The sequence below is a fragment of the Thermobia domestica genome, chromosome 3 (assembly GCF_964235325.1).
Source record: "Thermobia domestica chromosome 3, izTheDome1.hap1.1, whole genome shotgun sequence".
Taxonomy (NCBI): Eukaryota; Metazoa; Arthropoda; class Insecta; order Zygentoma; family Lepismatidae; genus Thermobia; species Thermobia domestica.
The window spans coordinates 195,181,879-195,196,496 of record NC_137456.1 but is presented as its reverse complement, the minus strand read 5'-3'; the positions used below and the strand labels follow the sequence as shown (position 1 = coordinate 195,196,496).

At 35.7% G+C, this 14,618-nt stretch overlaps 1 protein-coding gene across 3 annotated transcripts in view; it reads right to left on the bottom strand.

Moving 5' to 3' along the window:
* Positions 1-14,618, bottom strand: part of LOC145680916 (uncharacterized) — a 975,933-nt gene that overhangs the window by 781,107 nt on the left and 180,208 nt on the right. The gene's annotated exons all lie outside the window — the stretch shown is intronic.

The following is a 14,618-nucleotide window of genomic DNA, read 5'->3' as shown; positions in this document are numbered from 1 at the left end:
AAAAGTGAGTTTTTATGTGTGTGTGTGTGTGTGAGAGAGAGAGAGAGAGAGAGAGAGAGAGAAGACAAAATTTTAGTTGCAAGATGTACTTTAATTGCCGTTTTCGGTTCATTTAGCAAAAAGAATACCGTCACCAGAGAATAAAGACAAGTGTAGTCTGTTCTTGACCTTGTAAAAATCTTCCCTGTCTTTGTTTTGTTTCTCATCATTCCAGCCAGAAATGAAAAAAATGAGAATTCCTCAGTTTACAGCAAGGTGAATTTGGGACAAGAGGTTCTATTGCTGGAAGCTCATGTATCATGATTGTTTCATTCAATAGACAGAGGACACTTTTCTATGAAGGCTTTTCAACATCTTTTCTCACAAAGGGGATTTTCCTTTTCCAATCTATATGACCACTGGCAATTTCAATCTCGTGTCCAGTGTCTCGTCTCGTTTACGAGAAATACGTTTACGAATACGTTTACGAGACGAGATATGAGAAATGTCTCGTCTCGTGGCGACACTACAAAAGACTTTTCATCGGTCACCATATTCAAAATGGATAAAACGTCCAGTACCATTAATATGATAAATGAACCGAACAAAAACTCATGGGGCACATCGAATGATATTGTCGCAGTACCCCCCGGGGGACCCAGAGCCAAAAATTAAAATTTTAAATGGAAATATGCGGCGAGTGATACCTCGTTCACATTGCAAAAAGTGCAATGTTCGACAATTTTGTTTTGCATTTCAGTTGATTGTTTTTTTGCATGAAATCATTGCATGCAATACAAATTGAAGGTACCATTTAACACAAATTTTACTACCTTTTCCAATTACAGAGATCTGTCTTGTGAAAACACATTTCAGATAATTTTGTTGCGTAGATTCAATTTGCAAAAACTAAAGTCATTTACAATTTACCATTCCTTCCCACTTCAGAGGAGAGAGGTTGCAGCGATAATTTTCTAGGAATTACATATCCTCCTTTGCATTAAGTCACTTTTATTTTTATCATCTTTTTCTATGCTGCATCGTTCTAGAGCCATGGAATAATAAATACCCCCTGTGATTTCCTATACGAGTTTGTTTTCTGTTCATTTATCACCAATCGTTTTCATATTAGTGGTACTGGACGTTTCATCTGATATAGAGACCATGTCTTGGCGGCCAATTTTGAACTGGTTATTCCATGAAAAATGTTTTGGCACAACGCTGTTTACTGTTTAAAGAAATATCACTCGACCCATATTTCTATTTAAAATTTCAAAGTTGGGCCCTGGGACTCCCTGAAAGGCGGCTCTGGAGTCACCACATCATCATTCGACGTACCCTATACAGTTTTCCTGTTTCACTTTTTATTCTGTTTATTTATCTCCAACCGTTTTCTCACTATAAACGTACTGGACGTTTTATTTGATATAGGCACTATGTCTTGTCCGTCATTTTGAACACGGTGACCGATATAATTTTTTTGTCCCAAAGGTATGCAGTTTTTAAAAATCTATCGAACGAGGTATTAGTCGCTCCATGTGTCCATTAAAATTTTAAACTGGAGCCCTGCGCCCCCGTGTAGGTTGGCTCCGGAGGGCACCACAATAACACCATTCGATGTGTCCCATGGCATTTCCTATTTGAGTTTTTGTTCGGTTCATTTATGTTGAAAAGTTTTCGAGATATTTTTGTGGAAAAGTCAATATCGGCTACCCTATATATATATATATATATATATATATATATATATATATATATATATATATATATATATATATATATATATATATATATATATATATATGTATATGTATATGGGGTGTTTCAAAACAACACCGACAACGTTTGGCAGGTGATTCCTAACACCAATATAAGACAAAAAGTATAGACCAACCTGGGTGCACAAATGCTTCCTTTCAGAGTTATAGGCTGACGGAAATATGAAAAAATGAACTTTTAATAGTCCATAGCTCCAAACTATGGGACACATTTGCCTTGGGAACGAACCAGAAACCCAACCCATTAGATAGTTCAGTAGGCGAGTTCTCAGTTTCGATTCCCGGTGGGAGAGCTTTTGAAGTATTAAATGTCCTCAATGTATCTATGTTCGTGTCCCTGTCGTTCAATGTTACTGGAAATAGCTGTAAAACGAAAATATCCGAGTGTAAGGGAGACAAGTTACGGAGATACTTTCGGTTAATCAGAATGAAAGTGGTCTGAGGAGCAAGGTTAAAGTTAAGGATTCGAATTACTCTGAACACCGCTTTCATCTTCGTGTTCTTGCGTGTTTGTATGCCTTGCTTTACATTTAAATTTAAATTCTCTGGACTATAGTATTTTATCATGACCAGAATCAGTATTTCATTGTTGATAGTATACTGGAATCATAAAAATGTGCACTTTGCTACATACACGAGTGTTTCTTGACTCTTACTTAAACGAGCGGTCTTAGGGTAGTGGCTTGAGCGTTCGTAATTTAGGGGTCCGCGGTTCGATTCCCTTTGAGGAAATTAATAAAAAATATTTATCATTTACAATGCTGATATTTCTGATGTATAATAACATGAAAAATAGTCAATTTCCCTCGTTCTTACAAGTTAAAGTTCAAATGACTCCTTTCACAGGGAAAATACTAACACCATGGCGTAACAGTCTAAAATCTCGATTCGAACTGTCTGAAACCTTAGCGTGTTTCTCAAACAATTCATGAATACAAGGTCATTCTTAGGGCCTAGTATGAGTCCTAAATGTGTCTGAAACACTATTGTTTAATCCTGGAATTGTTTCTAAGTTACTCTTCCTCTAGAAAAGTAAGGATATTTGCGTTCGCCATTTCCAACAAGTTCCATATATCCGTTCAACAAAAATTTGTAATGAGGTACTATTCTTTTTTATATTCGTATGTATATTTTGTTAAAATATCAATATAACGCTTACATAATCCAGTATTTTACCCAAACAAAGGACATTTTTATATATCGTGATGAAGAAAAATCCCACTTAGTTTCTGTTAAGACATCTGAAAGTTGGATTTGCATATTGTTCAGGAGCTGACACCTTCTTTTTACCCCTCTTTTATTTCCAAGGTGTCTCTTATAAGGCAATTCATCCTTGTAGAGGATCCAAAAAATTTCTTTTCATTTTTCTTAACTTCAGTATGCTTATTTGGATTAGAATAGGACGTAATATTGAAAACTCAAATATTGAGTAATAATAATAATAATAATAATAATAATAATAATAATAATAATAATAATAATAATAATGATAATAAAATAATAATAATAATAATAATATAGAAATCAAATTTACAGATTGTATTAAAATCTGTAAAATCACTCCTAGGTTTAGGCAAAAGTTACAAACTAGTCGTGATTGGAAAGAAGTGTCAAGACCATCAGGAAATACCCTCTGCATACGTCCCTACAACTAGCTAAATGTTAAACGGAAAGTTTCCAGGCAAATTTCGTGTAGAAAGTAAGGCTACTGTACTCACAAGTGTCCTAAGAAAAATTGTTTTTAAGTAATGGTTATTCCGGCTAAGCTGTAGAAGACGTCGATGATCAAAGTGAAACAGATATTAGAATAAAGAAAGTGGGATGAAACGGAACCCGAAAGAAACACGGGAGGAAACGGAACACGGAGTTTGTCCAGCAGAGTGCCCACTAGGAGGGAGCTGGGTGGAACAGGGTGAACCATTAAATTCACATTTCAGTAATAATAATAATTAATAATAATAATAATAATAATAATAATAATAATAATAATAATAATAGAAATATTATTAATAATAATAATAAAAGTTTTAAAGTTGCCCTAAAAATAGGGATTTCGGGGAAGGAGTTTCTTACCTTCAAGACACATCTCTGCAACTACACAAATTTAAATCAAAAGCGTTCCACTAAAGTTTCATGTACAAAGTATTCTACTCTACGTTTTAAGGAAAATTACTGTAATAAAAATAACTGAATATTATTGAACAGTAGGGCGTATAATAAACTAACTTGGAGATTATGCAGATGTAATTATAAATGCTTTGCTACAAAAATATATACACATATAATTCACTCAGCTCTGTAATACAAAGTAACAAAATAGTGTATAAAATTCAGTCTACAGAGCAATTGTTGCTTAAAGACTGGACATGCACTATTTGGAGAATCGAGGTAAGGCGAGAAATGTTTACGATACTTTTCGCCTCGTCTCGATTCTCATCTCCAAAGCAAGACGATAATTTGAGTTAGCCTTCTCCCGTCTTGAATATAAAATGTTAATTCTCATCTCGATTTTGTTGTTTTGTTTGGGCCTAGGACAAATCTGCCAATGACCAAATGCACCAATCGTGAAAATGGACAATTCTGCCAATTGACAAATCCGCCAATGGACAAATCTGCCAATTACCAAATGCGCCAAACGCGAAAATGACCAAATGCGCCAATTGTGAAAATGGACAAATCTGCCAATTACTAAATCTGCCAATTACCAAATCTGCCAATTACCAAATGCGCCAAACGCAAAAATGACCAAATGCGCCAATTGCGAAAATGGACAAATCAGCCAATTGACAAATCTGCCAATTACCAAATCTGCCAATACCATATCTGCCAATTACCAAATCTGCCAATTACCAAATGCGCCAAACGCGAAAATGACCAAATGCGCCAATCGTGAGAATGGATAAATCTGCCAATTGACAAATCCGCCAATTACCAAATGCGCCAATTGTGAAAATGGACAAATCTGCCAATTGACAAATCCGCCAATTACCAAATCTGCCAATGGACAAATCTGCCAATGGATAAGTCACCGAACTATCATTTTACTTTAGATGTATTCTTCAATCATCGTCCCACAGTATTACAAAGAAGAAGAGGAAGGAGAATTTATGAAAGAGCGGAAAAGGGTATTTTAATTTTAATGTGTGTTACTTTTATAAATTCGCAATTATGTTTCAAAATGAATGTTTACTGATGTTGGTTTTTGGAGTTTAGTATCCCATTGCTGTACTTAGGTTATATGAGACGTGACGTAACACGTTTGAATTTTAATGCCCTCTCACTGGGAATCGAACCCGAAAAGATTAATGTTTGTTGTAATTATTGGATAGCCAACAAGCCTATTTGGTCTTTCACTTACGTAGCTATTGCTTCAATTCTGTTCATCCGATTATCTTGGTTCATATATCATTCACTTCAGAATAAACCAAGCTTGCAAATGGTACTATGCGCATGTGTACATGATGTATAAGAAGAAGGAAATTCAAGGTAAAATTGGGAATTTCCCGTCCAAAAGTCCCTTTGTTCAAATGTAGCACTCCCTGGTACGGCCCCAACTAAAGGCAGCCAAATATAATATACCTTTAAAACTACTGTAGTTTATAAATAATATATGTGCCAAGTTTCATTGTAATACCTACAATAGTTGTGACGGAAAAAATATTTCTCAGTTCTGCTAGACAATACCAAATTTCATATAGAAAGAAAGTGAGATAACTATAAAAATCAAATTAGTCCGAACACTATTATTTATTTGAAATGAAATGAAATCTCAGTTTTACGTCCAAGGTTATGGCGGTAAGGCTAAAGGAGACGGTGATGATGAGTAATGAAAAAATGGTAGAATGAAGAAAGTGGGAGGAAACGGGAGAAACCCGAGGAAACTCACGCACACGGTGTTTGTCCACCACAAAGTTCACTTGGCGGGGACTGGGATCGAACCCGGGACCCCAAGCACCAGAGGTGAACGCTCCACCACTGAGCCACCGCGGCCCTATTATTTATTTGAGTATCATGACTTATACGTCATTCTCTTCAGAATAAAACAGGCTTTCAAATGATATCATGATAATATGTGTGTGTGTTGTACGAGAAAAGGGGAAATTAGGGTAAAGTTGGGAATTTTCCGTCCAACAACAATCGGCAAGAGCAGAGTTGCTCCAGTAGCCCTGATATCATTTCTCCATCATATATATAACTTGGTAGAAATGTTTCCCATGTTCATCAATGACTGCTCCGCAATTTTCTGGGAAGAAATCTATGTGGGAGTGGAACATATGTATTTTTAGTGATACATTACACCCTATTGCTCGGTAGAAGGTATTAGGTGCAACTCTACTTTCTTATAGTTCTGAGACCGCTCGTTTTCCAAAACATTCGTCACCACTTGTTGGAAAGAATCTCATGCAATCCTCTCTTCATTTTCTAACACTGCATCAAATTCAGGATCATTGAGGAGTTGAATTGAGGAGGCGAATTTGAGTGCCAATAAGGATTCATACCTGATTTTAGTTTCAGCAATTTGTGGAAGTTTACGCAGAATATATTTGAAGAATGTTTTGATGCGTCTATGAATAGCCGCCATTCATTGAGATTATCGTCTATGTTAAGTTTACTCATAAGACCAGTTAGGCCTACATAGTTACAACGTAATATGTCACTTTCCACTGAAAATACTGTTTGGAGATTCTGACCTGTTCAAAACACGAACACTTTTAGATCTTCAGAATAAGCTCCCCACTTCTTGAGTTTGGATGCCAGCAGTTCTGCGCCACTTTTTGAAAACACCAGGTAATTTAATTCAGGTTGAGTATCATATGGTGAATAGATAATGATATTTTGGTTTTGTGAGGTTAGAATCGTTGGAAGACGGTGAATCTGCAGCAGAATTTGACAATGTGGTCAACATTGTTCACCTTTTGTTCTTCATCGGGTAAAATACTGGATTAAGGTACGAGAAGTTGTGGAACCTTTAGTTCTTCAGAGTGTAGCTTAGTGATGAACATTTCAAGGAATATTTGAATTGAATAAGTAGCAATCCACTTTTTTCTTTTTTGGATATACCTTTAATTGGAAGAACTATGCAAAAATAGCAGTTTGAAGTATGATCTGTCTGTTCTCTTCATATCATTGGAACTGCAAATGGCACGCATGGCCTTTTTCCGTGTAACCACCGCAAATTTGTAGAACAAGTATTACAACATATATGTGGTGTTCAGTTCTTGTCCACATCTCCCACTTTACAGCCAAAGTACAAGTGATAGGCTTTCTTTATGATAGGAGCGAAATACCACTTTTCGCTTCACTTCGTTAAAACAACAATTTGCTCTTCACTGCAAACACATTTACACGACATGTTTCTGCTTAGTATAGTCATAGAAAGATAAATAATAATAATAATAATAATAATAATAATAATAATAGCAGCACCCACCCACCCTCCCAATATACCACCACCACTACGGCCTTGATGGCAAATTGTAACTACAAAATAACGTTACACAACATGTTTTCTCTGTCAAACTCTTCAATACAAACTAAACCGTGAAGTGGTTGATATTTCTTTGTCAGCGATGAAGTGCGAGCAATATGAATAGGCAGAGACTACACAGGAATTTATTTCGGGAGGGGCCCTAAGCTTTTCGGGGGTCCAAATACAATTTGAAGCTAAATTATATTAAAAATTGTAAAATTTAACCTGAAATTAGACTAAATTTACAAACAAGTCGGGGTGTCAAGACCCACAGGACCCACCCCTGCGTATGTCCCTGAGGGTAGCAATGAAACTAACCGTCAAACAATGGAAGTTTATTGAAATAAGTAGACAGCTTCTGTTGCTACGAACCCTTAATTTGCCCAGCAGAGCACATTGGATGATAACGTATTTCTTTGAAACCCGAACCAAACTTCAAAAACGAATTTCATATTCGTTATCAGCACTCTACAATTAGTGAGAATGGATTAGTTTTATCTCCGAAGCATTTTCACTGTTGACCAGTGTTTTCAGAGCAAGTTTCTCTTTATGTAGTTAATACGTTTAATGTGGATTAAATATGATCCAAGATTAGTTGGTATAAAAGGAAAATTAGTATAATTGAGTTAACTTTTCATCTATTAGTAAATCCACATTAGCAACTAGTGTTTTGTAACTTGTATGCTTAGTGCATAAAATAATTTTGTGATCTTGATAACAGATTCCTAAAGTGAAAAATATTAACTGTTAACAATCGGATTGTACCTTTTGTTGCTTGATTTCTCTTAACACTGACACACATATTTCCAAGGATGATACGCGTAGTCCTAACAGTCTTCCAATGACGAGACATATATCATTCCATTGATAATATTGAGGTAAACAAAATGCCATGTAAAAACCCGTGTAAACTTTTCTAGAACATGTACTAAAACATCCTATTTGTAGATATGAAAATTGATGCTTTGTTACAGCTACTTACTGATATAAAAGTGAAACTGAATTATATCGTCATTAACCATGCGCGCTGATCTTGGGGATCGACCTCCCTGGATGTAGATATCTTTATTCGAATTTGTGACAAGGAACTACACATATTTCAATGCCTCCCCAAAGTTATATAGAAGTCGTCGTCTCTGTCATTAAGATCTTTATTACACCAATTCTAAGACTACATTACTCAGTTAATGAAATTTAGTCCAGAATGTTGATCGATTTTCTTCCTTTAAAAATAATATATATATGTCAAACACATTATATATGTATAAATCAATAAATCACATCGAACCAATTAAAATGAGATGCTCGAGTACACGTTTACATGTTTAGTTTATTTTTTAAAAAAAATATGCTGCACTAACAACTGAATCTTTCGTTGCCAATAATCAGTGACAGCTTTCATTCATTGTCCTTTCAGTAGCGAACTAGCAGCTTGCTTACGTAAGGTGACACACATATACGTTTTCGAACATGCTAGTTGCAATCGTAGGTAATAACAATCAAGTTAATAAAGAAGTCTTGGTAATAAGTATTTACAAATTGGTTAAAATGAATCCGAACCTGTTTTCGGGACGGTTAATTTGAATAGGGACATCAAAATATAAGCCGTCACTTTAGAATCTTTTTGAAGAAAATTACAAAAGTGTTTACTTAAAATATTTACTTTATTTATTATTTACAAGGCTAAAAAAATATTTATTCACATTCTTTCAAATATTCACAACTTTCACAATTACAAATTAGAATTTCTCACTAAGTACAAGGTCGTACAAAAAATAAATACCAAAATTTATAGTTGTAAAACAATTTCTTCTATTATAACTTTCGGTTTTAAATTTCACGACTGTAAATCAGGTCAAGAGGACAACAGTTACTTGTAACATGGGCAAAGTTCCTACAGTCTAAGAACCCAGCAAAGCTGACTCTCAGTGAACTATAGAAGCTGCTGGATGTATAAACTAACGTCTTATGATAATGTAGCCAACTACGAGTGGTGGTGAAGCTAGAATTAGAATCACAATGTTGAAATTCTTTCTTTTTTTTTAAAAAAAAAAAAGAAAAAAATTAGGAAAAGTGCTTCGTAGTTTACCGTACTTAGTACAGCATTACATAAATTGTTACATCAACTGGAATTTTTCATGTTACAGAAATAAAAGTATACTGTCACTCATGTGTGCCCGAAGGAGGGGCAGGGGGTCGCTCCCCTTGTTAACGAAAACGTATTAAATTTCTTAATACAAATAAAAAATATCAAATGTAATAGGGTATATATAGTAACCAGAGAGATGAGTTCCCTAGAAAATTTTCATCCGGCGCCCATGCTGTCATTATTTTTTCTGGATAAATGAATTGTTAGATTTGAAAAATATTTCTGTAAATATTTTTATCTTTAATTTTGTTCTGAGTACCTATAATCTGATCTGGTGTCTTGTTAATACATTTGAGCGTTTAATAAACATGCAAAAGTTCGATACTCTGGAAGTTTGGTGACTTTTTTCTTTCTTTCTTTTTTTTTTGAGCATTGATGCCACTGTTACATAATTATGCAAACAGGTATTTATTAATTTGGGATAGCGGATACTGGATACTGTAGGCAATGTTGTGAGAAATCATATGGTTTTACACTTGTTTAGTCATGGTTCTGGCCATTCTAAGCTATGTTGTCGGGTGCCTGCTTGGTTATCTGAAACCATAATAATGCGACTAATCGAATGAATCGCTGATTAGAATATTTGAGGTCTATTAGTCTACTGGTACTCATAGCAAAAATACATGCGATAAAGCTAGTCTTAACACTGCAACAGAATATCGATTTATGAATATCTTAAAAGGACATGGATGTTTGTTCCAACTACATTTTCAAAGAGTGCGAAAACTCAGCTATAAAATTCAAGAAGTAGTTTTTTTTTTTTGTATGTAATATCGAATCCTCTTCTGGTGTTTTGTTCAATACATGACAAAATTGGTAATTTTGAAAAGAAAAAGCAATGTATGTTCAAGATGATATCAGAACAAGGGTTCGATATTACAAACTAAGAATTAATTTCAATTTTATTCTTATGAACATTATGCACGTCGTAGGTGCAACGCTTCTTTCATTCACTTTTGTTTTCTTTAGTTAAGTAGTCTTTAACACCAGTGGACCAGCGTGCACTCTAGTTGCATCCATCCAGGAAAAATTATTGCTAGCTAGTGTGTGTACTGATACAGTTTCCAGCAATTCGATGAAACTTGGGTCAATATATATTGCCCAGCAAGAATTCTTACTGGATCTAGCAAGAGGGCACGCTGGACCGGCAAGGACCTCTAGATAGAGAATCGGTGTGATAATTACCGTAAATCTTGTACGGTAATAACACACCTGTGCTTTTTTTTAAAAAAAAAACGATCCCTAAATTTTACGGTAAATTACCGTAAAATATACGGTACCAAATTTGTTTCTAAACACGGTCAATATTATTTTGCTTCTAAATATACGGTCTGCCGTTTTTATGAAAAAACGGTGGTCCGTAAAATTTAGGGTATTCGGATGGCAGCGAGAGTTGACGGTAATCGGTCAGTAAATTTAAGGCTAAATTTTTTACAGTGATGAAAAATAACTAAATATTCTAAACTTTCTAAATATAGTACTCAAAAAAGATTTCAAGATTCGTGTTTGTAAACAAGTCATGATTATACTAATTACTGCTTACTTATCAACGATGTTATTATTGCTATAATAATTAGATTTCTTCTTACTTTCCTTATCCATTTTCTGTTAAAGATTATAGCTTCTTATTGAAGACTTTTTATTATTAACTGATTACCAGCTGCATTCTTCTATTATAATAAGGAATACATATATTGGTTTATTTCGAAAATATAAAAAAGAAGCTGACATCCGCTTAATGAATTAGGTCAGCCATAGACAGAGCTGCTCGTAGATTTTATGGTCTTTTACACAAACTCTATGAGAGGTCCAACCAAACTTGTGAAATCTCCATCCCTGTAAAGGTCGTCAGCACAGTTGTAACTTTGTTTTTGTTGAAATAGTAAAGTAACAATATTTATATGGTTCAAGTCCTTTTTTATTATTTCTTCCACTACTTTTAAAGGGCCTATGACACATCCATAAGGTGTCTGGGCCACAACCCTCGATTTTGATGAAACTTGGTAGATTAATAGGACACTTTGCAAAACTAATGTAACTAGCAGGAATTTGTCGAAAAAGCTGTAGTTTCTGAGATTCGATTCAGAGCCAGTCGACTCATTAAAAATGACATTTGTCGTGATATCTCGGGAACGGTTCCACCGAGAACAAGCAAACTTTGCAAGCCGTAGTAGATACATGATACCTTTGAAACGAAATTAAAACGAATTGTCTGCACCTACGCAGAGCGTAAGGATACACTTTCAGGCCTATGATCGCGGTCTATTGGTGAGAGGCGAACACATCAGGGTGAGAGCAGCCTACGGCTGAACCTCGCCTCGTGAATAAAGGCATTTTCAATTCAATTCAATTCAATCTATGCATCAAAGAAACATGCCAAAATCGTAGCCCATAGGGTTACCTATATATAGTTAGTGTTGCCACGAAACGAAACCTTTTTCATGTCTCGTCTCGTCTCGACAACGAGCAAACACTTCGAGACGAAATCTGTCTATTATTTGCAAGACGAGACAGGCGACAGTGTTGTAAGGAGACAAAATGCGACAGCCCCAATATCCTGCCTCGTCTCGTAGCAATACTATCCAGTTGTATAAAGCAAAGGCTGACGTAAGAGATCCGCGACGGTAGTTACGCAGGCTTGTTCGGGTCACGACTAGCATATAGTCGGTTTTCCCTTCAATTTTATCATGAGTTTTGTCTCGTAATGTTCTACGAGACGACACGACACCAGGCACAGGCTTCGAGACAAAGACACGAGACGACACCAGCATCTCATGTTTGCGACGAGACTGTTTCACGCGACGAGATGAGACAACACCAATGGTTTCGTCTCATGGCCACACTAACTATATATAAGTAAACCCTATGACCTATGATTTTGACACTTTTCTTTGAAGCATAGATGCCTGCATCACACTGATGTGTTCGAATAGACTGCGTCTATAGGCCTGATAGTGTTTCCTTGCGCTCTCTTAATACTGTGTTACTGTTGTGTAACATTGAAGACTTACAGTACTTGATATCACTACACCCGAATATGGCGACTATTAATGTTAACTATATGACTTCTACACAGGTGTAATGGAAATGTATGACTGAGAAGCCAGACAAAGTGCGTAAGTAGACACGGGTGTCCGGGGCCAGACCACCCTAACATCTTCTCACCTAAATTGGTTGAAAACGCTCACCTTTGTGTCTAGTTTTTTTCTTGCATTATGTTATACTTGTCATGTAGTTCAAACTAAGCAAGAGAAAAATATATCGCAGTCTTCACGTTTTCGAGATATGCGAATGCGCACAATTATTTTCGCATTATGCGCAGTTTTGCGCAGGTGCAAACAATTCGTTTTAATTTTTTTAAAGCTATCATGTATCTACTATGGCTTGCAAAGTTTTCTTGTTTTCTGTGGATTCATTCTCGAGATATCACGACAAATTTGGTCCTTAATGAATCGACTGTATCTCAGAAACTACAGCTTTTTCGACAAATTCCTGCTAGTTACAGTAGTTTTGCAAAGTGTTCTATTAGTCTACCAAGATTCATCAAAATCGGTTGTTGTGACCCAGATACATTATGGAAGTGTCACAGGCCCTTTGAAAATTGAAAGAGCTTTTGTGTAAAGTGTATCTCTCCCATAGTGGGCTACTTACATGATGGTGCACCACAGGCACTTCGTCGGTAACTTCAAACTTGAAATACTCATAACTGAATAAACAAAATAAACAAAAGAAATAAACTGGCTCCCAAAAGACTTGTCCAACAATATTTGCTATGGTTGCACCCTTTGTGGTCATATTAGTAAAGAAACGCAGTTTGTCCTTTACAAGATAATATTTCCTCGACATACATTTACATTCTTTTTAAGATTAAATAATCGTCTCTACCGTGACATTTTTTAAAAATGCATTTTTTTCGCTCATTGAATCACTTAAGTTACATTCTTGCTCCTGGCAAATTGATGTAAGTTAATTCCCAATAAAAACGGATTTTCAGTTCAAAGTTTGGAAGACATGTTTTACAAAGTTGTTCATGACAGGAAGGTTTATGTTCACTTACGAATTTATGTCAGAAATATAATATTCACATTGCAGGAAACGTATATCAGAGCGTAAGTACAATGGATGGGCGTAAGTTGAATTCAGATCCGTATTAAAACAATTGCGACTTCAAAATAAGCCACATTACGTTATATATTTTTTCTCCAATGCTTTATTGTAAGCGGTAATAAGTAAACTAAATAATGTTGCAGTTTATGGGATTATTGGCCTTTCTTAAGTTTTACAGTGTGTATGGATCTTGTAGTTGAGATGAAGAGAGTGATCAGGATGAACGGTGTTTGCTATCGGATTAGGAAATATCCAGGCTTTTGGAGACAGACGACTCTGGACACTCCGTTACTGATATTAGACTATCGTACGATAGCGATGCCGACTTGGATTTTGAGGTGGACAAAGGTGAAAGTACTTCAAATGATGAAATGCTAATAGAAATAAATGTGGCCACAAAATCATCACATGCATCCAAAGCAAGGGACATACGAATCCCATGAACTGGAAGAAGAAGAAAGCCAAACTTAATCGTAATTTGTGTAAGAAATATGTTACCAGTGCTGGCAAAATTCGTGATTCGCTCAGAGTACCCAATTTTTCATGTAGATGCGTGTACAGTTGGTAACAAATTATCAAAGAAAAAAACCTGGAAATTTGTGCATCGTTTATACTGGAAACTAGAAGACATACATAGACAGAGAGATTATCTTCTGCGTCACATGAAGCGAAGGTTAAAGTTACGCGGAAAATATAACACCACTTCCAGAAGGCAATACACAGTTGACTATTATTTAACTATCGATGGGAAAATGATACAAGTTTGCACGCAGTTTTTTCTTTGTACTCTTGACGTTAGTGATAAAGTGTGTCGTTTCGTTTTGCAGAAAGGGCTTTCTTCGGGAAGTACAGGACACGAGCTTCGAGGGAAACACAAACCGAAACACAGTTTAACATCAGCAGTCAGAAATATTGTAAAAGAGCATGTGCTATCGATGTCCCGAGTTGACTCTCATTATTGTCGATCTTCAACCTGCTATTATTATGTTGAGGCAGGACTGTCGTATGTAAAGCTTTACAACCTTTATAAGGAATACTGCAATGTGATGGGGCCCCCACCTGGAAATGTGATGGGGCTTAGTTCATACTGGAAAATTCTGAAAGAAATGAATATCAAGATACACAAGCCGAAGAA